The 8,465-nt window shown below is 36.5% G+C and overlaps 1 non-coding gene across 1 annotated transcript; it reads left to right on the plus strand.

Annotated features, from left to right (window-relative positions):
* The first annotated feature begins 1,231 nt into the window (after nt 1–1,231).
* LOC149777953 (U1 spliceosomal RNA) lies at nt 1,232–1,391 on the plus strand. Its single transcript, XR_016415990.1, has one exon. It is a non-coding gene; the product is annotated as a U1 spliceosomal RNA (small nuclear RNA).
* The last annotated feature ends 7,074 nt before the right edge of the window (nt 1,392–8,465 follow it).

The raw sequence follows: 8,465 nt of genomic DNA on the forward strand, positions 1-8,465 counted from the left end.
TAATCCTAGTCTCAAATTTGGTCTAGTCCCCACAAAATATTTCTACCAACGACAATTACAAAGCTATGTTCTTGAACCTAAAATAACCAAATTATACGATTTAAATTTCGGCAACATTTGGAAAAATTTGCATAATAAATTTTTAGACCCCATCACTAGAGATGTGTGTTTTAAAACAATACATGATATTTTGCCCGTTAACTACAACATGTTCTTAAAGAAGATTTCCAAATCTAAGTTATGCGCTTTTTGCGGTGACATTGAAACGACTGATCATTTATTTTTCGAATGCAAATTAATACTCCCCTTACAACAGCTCATTATCAAATGGTTAAAAAAACTTTCCAGAAACTCCTTCAATACCTTTTATACTTTCCTTAAATTCGGTCCTATCCCGAATGGGGCCTCGTTCCCGGAACCTGAATTCGAGGACTTGTGCCTTTTATTATGCGCTGAATATAAATATGCTATATGGATTAAACGTATACGAGCATATTATTATAAAGAAGTGGTAACCAGTAAAACCTTGTTATCCTTCTTTCTCTCCCGATTAAAATGCAGAATCAGAACTGACTTTTCCAGGCTTAACTTGGTTCATTTTATAGATAAATGGTGTTTAGCTGGATTATTCTGTTCTCTCTTCAATTTTGAATTAGTAATAGACATAAGTCTAGAATAATACTACATTCCTTCCCTTTTGGATAAATCCAATTATATATAATTTTACGATTTCTCCTTAGATCTCACTACACAGTCACCATGTTTTAATCCACGTCTGTCGGCCTACACGTTAATTTAAGAATATCTCAAGCAGCACGTGCTAACATTCTCTGTTTTATTGCACGAACTTTTACAGCACTTCACTGGTCTATCAAATTTACATGAGGTATAGTACTTGCATCACCTTAAATACACTTTGCATTTTTAAGAATACAGTTTCTCTAATATTAGAATTTTATAATTTGCAATATTTAAACTTCTGTATGAGATTAGTATACGTTTCGCAAACTAGATGTTACAAATTTACAATAGAAATTGCATACAATCATATTATGTATAACTTTGTCGCTTGTGAGCTATGCGCTTTACAATATATGTACATTTGTGTGTATACAAGAGCATGGATGGACAGTGAGTGTGCACATCTACGTGTATTTATGAGTTTGTGTGCTAAGGCGTGTATGGGGTGAAGATGGGAGTGTCGTTTTCGCTTGTACATTTCAACATGTAAATATTGAATAAAGATTTTATGAAAAATAAAAAAAAGGTTTCCCCAGGATGAGGCCTTTCCATTGCACTTCGGTTGGGCTGAAACCTGCGATCACCCCAAATGTGGGTGACTCGGGGTCGTTATTTATTAGTGTGGGGGTCTGCGTTCGCGCTAACCCCTGATAATTCAATTAAAAATAACCAATAATCTCAAGCTTATGACAAAATTAGTCTGGATGTCTCTGATTAGCACGTGCCAATCGATAATGTTATTATTTCTTACACTGCTCTTTCAAGGGGTGGGTACCCCGGGTGGTCTAAATAGCCCACCATTACGGATCGCGGCCATCTCACCTGTCTGCGTGTGTTTGAGTTTCGGATTTGGCCCATGTGGTTATCAGAGAAAGCTTGCCAGTATGTTATCATGGGTCGGGAGTTCTTTCCGTTCATTTTTCTTCTCCCGGGTTCTTCCTCCACCATTTATATTGCCTGCCATGCATAGCCTATCTTGTGCTGAAAAATGGCATTAAACCCTACAACAAACAACTTTCAAAGAGCCATCTCACAACGAACGTGTGAAATATCTTTGAGTAACAGCGATCCAGCATATTTGTGAGAGAAAGAAAGAAAGAAAGAGAAATAAATGGAAACATGCTTACTGGATTCGACGAAAATCAAGTTTTATTTTCACAGAACTTCTCTGCAGTAGAGAGAGAGAGAGAGAGAGAGAGAGAGAGAGAGAGAGAGAGAGAGAGAGAGAGAAACAATATCTTCAAATAACAGGAACAACTTCGTTAATACAGCAAGCTTGTTGTCCTTATCAAAAGCAGTGACAGCTTCATCATAAGTCTCATTGTAGAGATCATCTGCATCACCAGTTACTTCTGTATCAGCAGCACTTTCAACAATCCAAAGCTTCTAGACTCGGAGTACGGCGAAGCGTAGCTGGCCAATCAGTGGCACAAAGATTTCAAATTTAATAAAACAGAGGAAACAAATAGTAGTATTCCTTTGACCTGACAAGTCGATTTGCAGTGGTTCATAGCAAAAGAGGTTGATGCACTGCAACCTCAAATTTATACCTGCATTTTTCATTTATGACACCAAGCGATCTTGCCAGTGCAAACACAATCCCTTTCCCTACGTAACAGTTCGGGAAAGCATTGTGTACTAAACAGCTGGATGTGATTGACCATAGTTCTTGCTAGACGACTATTGCTATTTCACTGTCAACTTGCTGTGAAGTAACTATGGGAGGTCAATGGCTGATATCAGTTTCAAGAACAAGACAAGCCCGAAACGCGGAATTGAAAAATGTATCCATATATTTAATTAAAAAACCATAATAGCTGAAAAATACGCACCGTTGCCTCAAGTTAAGAAATTTGCCAGGGGCCAATATACGAAACTATCCCCTGCCGTCCGAGCAAACCTATATAGCATATATCCACCGTAAAAGAAACTGAAATTGCAAATAAAGGACTATTTGAAGACATTTCAGTTACTTTTGTAATGTTGAAACATAAGCTATAAAGTTATTCGGAATACTAAGACATCAGCAGTACCATGGCCCTGAATCGTTTTAATTTATTTTCATTACTTAGAGGCACACTTCCTACTCCAGACACAAATGTCAGTTGATAAACGTCAGTAAACGTCAAGAAATCATACTTACCTGGACCAGGGAGTACCGTGATCAGCTAGGCGGTTTCCCCAGGATATCCGGCCAAGACAAAGTAGATCAAAGAATTCTTTTGAAGTGAAAGTTCAAAGTTTACCGCTTTGGAATATGTATCGCCGTGTTGAAATCAACATCTCAAGGTATGTGAATTCAGATGTGTATCTTCGTACACTACGAGTGGAAGGACGAATTTCTCGGGAGGAAGCGCTTCGCAAACTTGAAGCTGCAGGTGTTACTATTTCTGACATCGAAGGTTTATATAGAGAAGGGGAAAATGCCCCATGGAATGCTGTGCTCAAGTCCCAAGAGAAGGAAAAAGGCGTGACCGGTGACGGCATTAAATATATTGCTAACCTAATAATTGACCTCAGAATACACTGGCTGCCCCTGTTTGTCAATGATATTGTTATCAAGGAAGTTCTAAAGGATTATGGGGAGATCCTTGACATAAGCAGAGACAAGACAATTATAAACAAGGACACAATGATTGAAAACGGTACAAGGATAGTGAAACTCCGGACCACAGAATTCGATTGCAGGAATATTCCCCACATCGTGTCGCTTGGCATGTGTGGTATGCTTATAACAATGAAGGGCCGCCCCCCACTTTGCCTGAGATGTCGTCAGTCGGGGCACCTCCGAAAAGACTGCCCAGAGAAAGGTGCTAGCTATGCTTCAGCAGTGAATAATAAAGGACACGTTGCCCAACAACCACCTGCACCAAGCACATCAACCCAAGCAACGACACACGAACCTTTAACACCAGCAGCCCCTGCGTCGACAAACAGCAAACCAATTGATCACCCCACCACCCCCACCCCCTTGGACGCCTCCCACGGGGCGGAAGAGGAAGTAGCGACCCAAACACAAGAGAAAGCAACAGTACCGGATGACAATGATGAAGATGACTCGAATCAACCCAGACCACAAGAAAAAAGAGAATTGTTTGACCTAGATTCGTGCACGTGGCAGGTAGTCACGTCTAAAAGATCAAAAAAGTCTCGTCTTGAGGAGGATTCAAGTATGGATGTGCAAAATTCTTAATTTGGATTACACTACAGTAACTGTGTAATAAAGAAATCGGAACGCTCACGGACAATGAATATAATCAAATGGACCGGGCATATACAAGGACAGTAAAATGGACAATGAATAAGCATAACGGACTAAATATTTCAGGACTTTCCCTGGTTATACGTTCTATTACAGGTTTGTTCTTTTACTTAATCCTAATTTTTCATTCTCTTCAAATGTACAATATCCTTCATATCATCCTTATCTATTTCATAGCACATACAACATTTGTAGATTTTTATCTATTTTCTTCAACCATATTTTATCCCTTAATTACATATCCTCCCTTATTATGTTATCGTTCAGCAAGTCATTTCTGGTTTCCAATAGTATTACCTTATACAACGGACTCTACCCGTCTCGAGTTCAGATTGATTCACTTGATACACCTAGAGTCCCACATACATTAACGATTTTGAACCTATTCTGGACATGCCATACCAATAACAAGCAACCCATGAGTAAAATTAATATCCTTACATTAAATGTCAATGGCCTTCGAACCAACACGGATCAAAAACTATACGAGATTAGAAACTTGGTATCTTCGCATCACATCGACCTTGTATTCCTACAAGAAACCCACGTGGAGAAAAGAACCCTTACTTCAAAAATTCAAGATAAATTGCAATGTTATTATGCCATATGGAGTTTTGGCTCGAATCTTTCATCTGGAGCTGCTATCATTAATTTTAATCCTAACATACGTTTTTTAAAATATGAAACGGATTTTGACGGTAGAATAATATGTGCTGACTTTCAATTTAATGATATACCATATCGTGCCATAAATATATATGCCCCCATCCCTGATTCGGAGAAAAGTGAATTTTTTACTTCATTGTTCACATATTTAACGGGACAACATAATTTCATTCTTGCTGGAGATTTCAATTGTGTCACTAACTCCAACCTTGACCGAGTAGGTAATCTAACCAATTACAGCGAAAAGTCCGTCCAAACATTGAAATCGCTTATATCCAACTTTAAACTAATTGACACATTTCGCAAACTGAACCCCTCGGCAAAATTGTACACATGGTATCGAAACACACTAGACCCCTCATTACCACTGTTAGCAAGCAGACTTGATCGACTGTATGTTTCTAAAAACATAGCAAATTTCATCATTAATTCGACAATCGTTAACTTCGCTCAGTCCGACCACGATGCAGTAACTTTAAGTATAGCATGTAACTCATCAATATCATATGGTACCGGTTACTGGAAATGCAATAACTCGCACTTAAACCATAACACATTAAAAACTCTCATTACGGACCTAATTAAGAGAGAACTAAGATATCATAACATCACCCTAGAATATTGGGATGAGCTAAAACTCAAACTTAAAGAAGAAATCATTCGATATTCCAAACAACTTTCGAAAGTTAAAAACTCTGCAATTAAATCATTGAAGAAAGACTACCAATATCTAAGACAGAAATATGATTTAACCAATAATGAAGAACTTCTCTTTCAAATACAAGAACTCCGAATGTCTATCAAGGAATTACAAAATGAAAAATATATAGGATCAGTCATTAGGAGCAAAGCGAAAATTTTAGATAATAACGAAAGACCGAGCCAATTCTTTTTTCAATTAGAAAATAAAAAGGGTTCCCAGAAAACTATCACTGAAATTGAGTATAATAATGTGACTCATAACTCAAGTGTTGATATCTTAAACTGTTTTAAAAAGTTGTATTCAAATCTTTTTACCACAGAATTGATTGATGAAGAATTGTTTAAAGAATTTCTAACTGGGTTACCTCAGTTAAAGGCTGAAGATAACCAATTCCTTACCGGACCAATTACTAAAGTAGAAATTTGGAAATCTTTAAATATGATGGAGCCAAATAAATCACATGGACCCGATGGTCTCACAAAAGAGTTTTATGTCACGTTTTTTGAATGTTTAGGCGACACATTAGTCCGTTTATATAATTTGATCTTTGAATCAAACACTTTGTCTGATTCACAAAAACTATCTTATATTACGTTATTATGTAAGGATCCTGAAAATTCAAATAATATGAAAAATTGGAGACCTATCTCCCTATTAAATTTAGACTATAAAATTCTATCCAAAGTTATTGCTAATCGACTTGGAAATGTCATGTCCAAAATAATACACATGGATCAAACATGTGGAGTTAAAGGTCGATCTATTTTTAATAATGGTCACCTTATACGAAACATCTGTGACTACATCGAACAAAAAGAATTATCATGTGCATTTATTTCCTTAGATCAAGAAAAGGCATTTGATAGGGTAAATTATCAATTTATGTTAAAAACATTAGAATCTTTCGGGTTTGATCCTGACTTTATTAAATGGATTTCAATTTTCTACACTGATATTAGTTCATCAGTTATAGTCAATAATTTTATTTCGGACCCCTTTTTAATCTCAAGAGGAGTCCGTCAAGGTTGCAGTCTTTCCCCCCTTTTATATGTAATAGTGTACGAGCCTTTTGCAATCAAACTTCGAAACGACCCAGAAATTATAGGTGTTAAGGTGCCAGGTGCAACAGAAGCCTGTAAGATCTCCCTTTTCGCAGACGATAGTACAGGCTTCTGTTGCACGGACAAATCGATCGAACGGTATTTATTTTGGTCTCGCATGTACGATCGCGCTTCCGGTGCTAAGGTAAATTATAGCAAATCAAACGGTATGTTCATGGGTAAATGGCGGAACCGCAGTGATCACCCCTTTGGCATTTCCTGGATCGACAAACAAAAAATTGTAGGGTTTCATTTTGGCAACGATTTAAGTCATGATGATCACTGGAACAAAAATGTTACTAAACTTACGAATACACTATTACTATGGAAACGTAGAAATTTACCTCTCATTTCTAAATCCCATGTTATTAATCTTTTAGCTTATAGCAAAATTTGGTATACTGCAACCGTGACTGATCTACCTAAACATTATGAAATTTTAATAAATAGGAATATCTTCACATTTTTGTGGAATTCTAAATTCGAACCTCTCGCTAGAGCTGTATGCATCAATCCCCTTTACGACGGAGGTTTAAACATCACCCATTTGAGATGTAAAATCCAAGCAATACGTATACAGCATATACAAAAATTACTCGACGATGAATATTCAGCCAAATGGAAAGATTTTGCAAGGTATTGGATCGGTTTACAACTAAGGTCTTTCAACCCTAATTTGGCGCTTAATAAATTTACTCATACGCTATATGTTCCTAAATTCTATCAAAAGTGCATGACCATTTTCAAAACATTTCATGAAAATAATCCTAGTCTCAAATTTGGTCTAGTCCCCACAAAATATTTCTACCAACGACAATTACAAAGCTATGTTCTTGAACCTAAAATAACCAAATTATACGATTTAAATTTCGGCAACATTTGGAAAAATTTGCATAATAAATTTTTAGACCCCATCACTAGAGATGTGTGTTTTAAAACAATACATGATATTTTGCCCGTTAACTACAACATGTTCTTAAAGAAGATTTCCAAATCTAAGTTATGCGCTTTTTGCGGTGACATTGAAACGACTGATCATTTATTTTTCGAATGCAAATTAATACTCCCCTTACAACAGCTCATTATCAAATGGTTAAAAAAACTTTCCAGAAACTCCTTCAATACCTTTTATACTTTCCTTAAATTCGGTCCTATCCCGAATGGGGCCTCGTTCCCGGAACCTGAATTCGAGGACTTGTGCCTTTTATTATGCGCTGAATATAAATATGCTATATGGATTAAACGTATACGAGCATATTATTATAAAGAAGTGGTAACCAGTAAAACCTTGTTATCCTTCTTTCTCTCCCGATTAAAATGCAGAATCAGAACTGACTTTTCCAGGCTTAACTTGGTTCATTTTATAGATAAATGGTGTTTAGCTGGATTATTCTGTTCTCTCTTCAATTTTGAATTAGTAATAGACATAAGTCTAGAATAATACTACATTCCTTCCCTTTTGGATAAATCCAATTATATATAATTTTACGATTTCTCCTTAGATCTCACTACACAGTCACCATGTTTTAATCCACGTCTGCCGGCCTACACGTTAATTTAAGAATATCTCAAGCAGCACGTGCTAACATTCTCTGTTTCATTGCACGAACTTTTACAGCACTTCACTGGTCTATCAAATTTACATGAGGTATAGTACTTGCATCACCTTAAATACACTTTGCATTTTTAAGAATACAGTTTCTCTAATATTAGAATTTTATAATTTGCAATATTTAAACTTCTGTATGAGATTAGTATACGTTTCGCAAACTAGATGTTACAAATTTACAATAGAAATTGCATACAATCATATTATGTATAACTTTGTCGCTTGTGAGCTATGCGCTTTACAATATATGTACATTTGTGTGTATACAAGAGCATGGATGGACAGTGAGTGTGCACATCTACGTGTATTTATGAGTTTGTGTGCTAAGGCGTGTATGGGGTGAAGATGGGAGTGTCGTTTTCGCTTGTACATTTCAACATGTAA

This window comes from Sinohyriopsis cumingii, chromosome 17, assembly GCF_028554795.1.
Source record: "Sinohyriopsis cumingii isolate HCF-2022 chromosome 17, ASM2855479v2, whole genome shotgun sequence".
NCBI lineage: Eukaryota > Metazoa > Mollusca > Bivalvia > Unionida > Unionidae > Sinohyriopsis > Sinohyriopsis cumingii.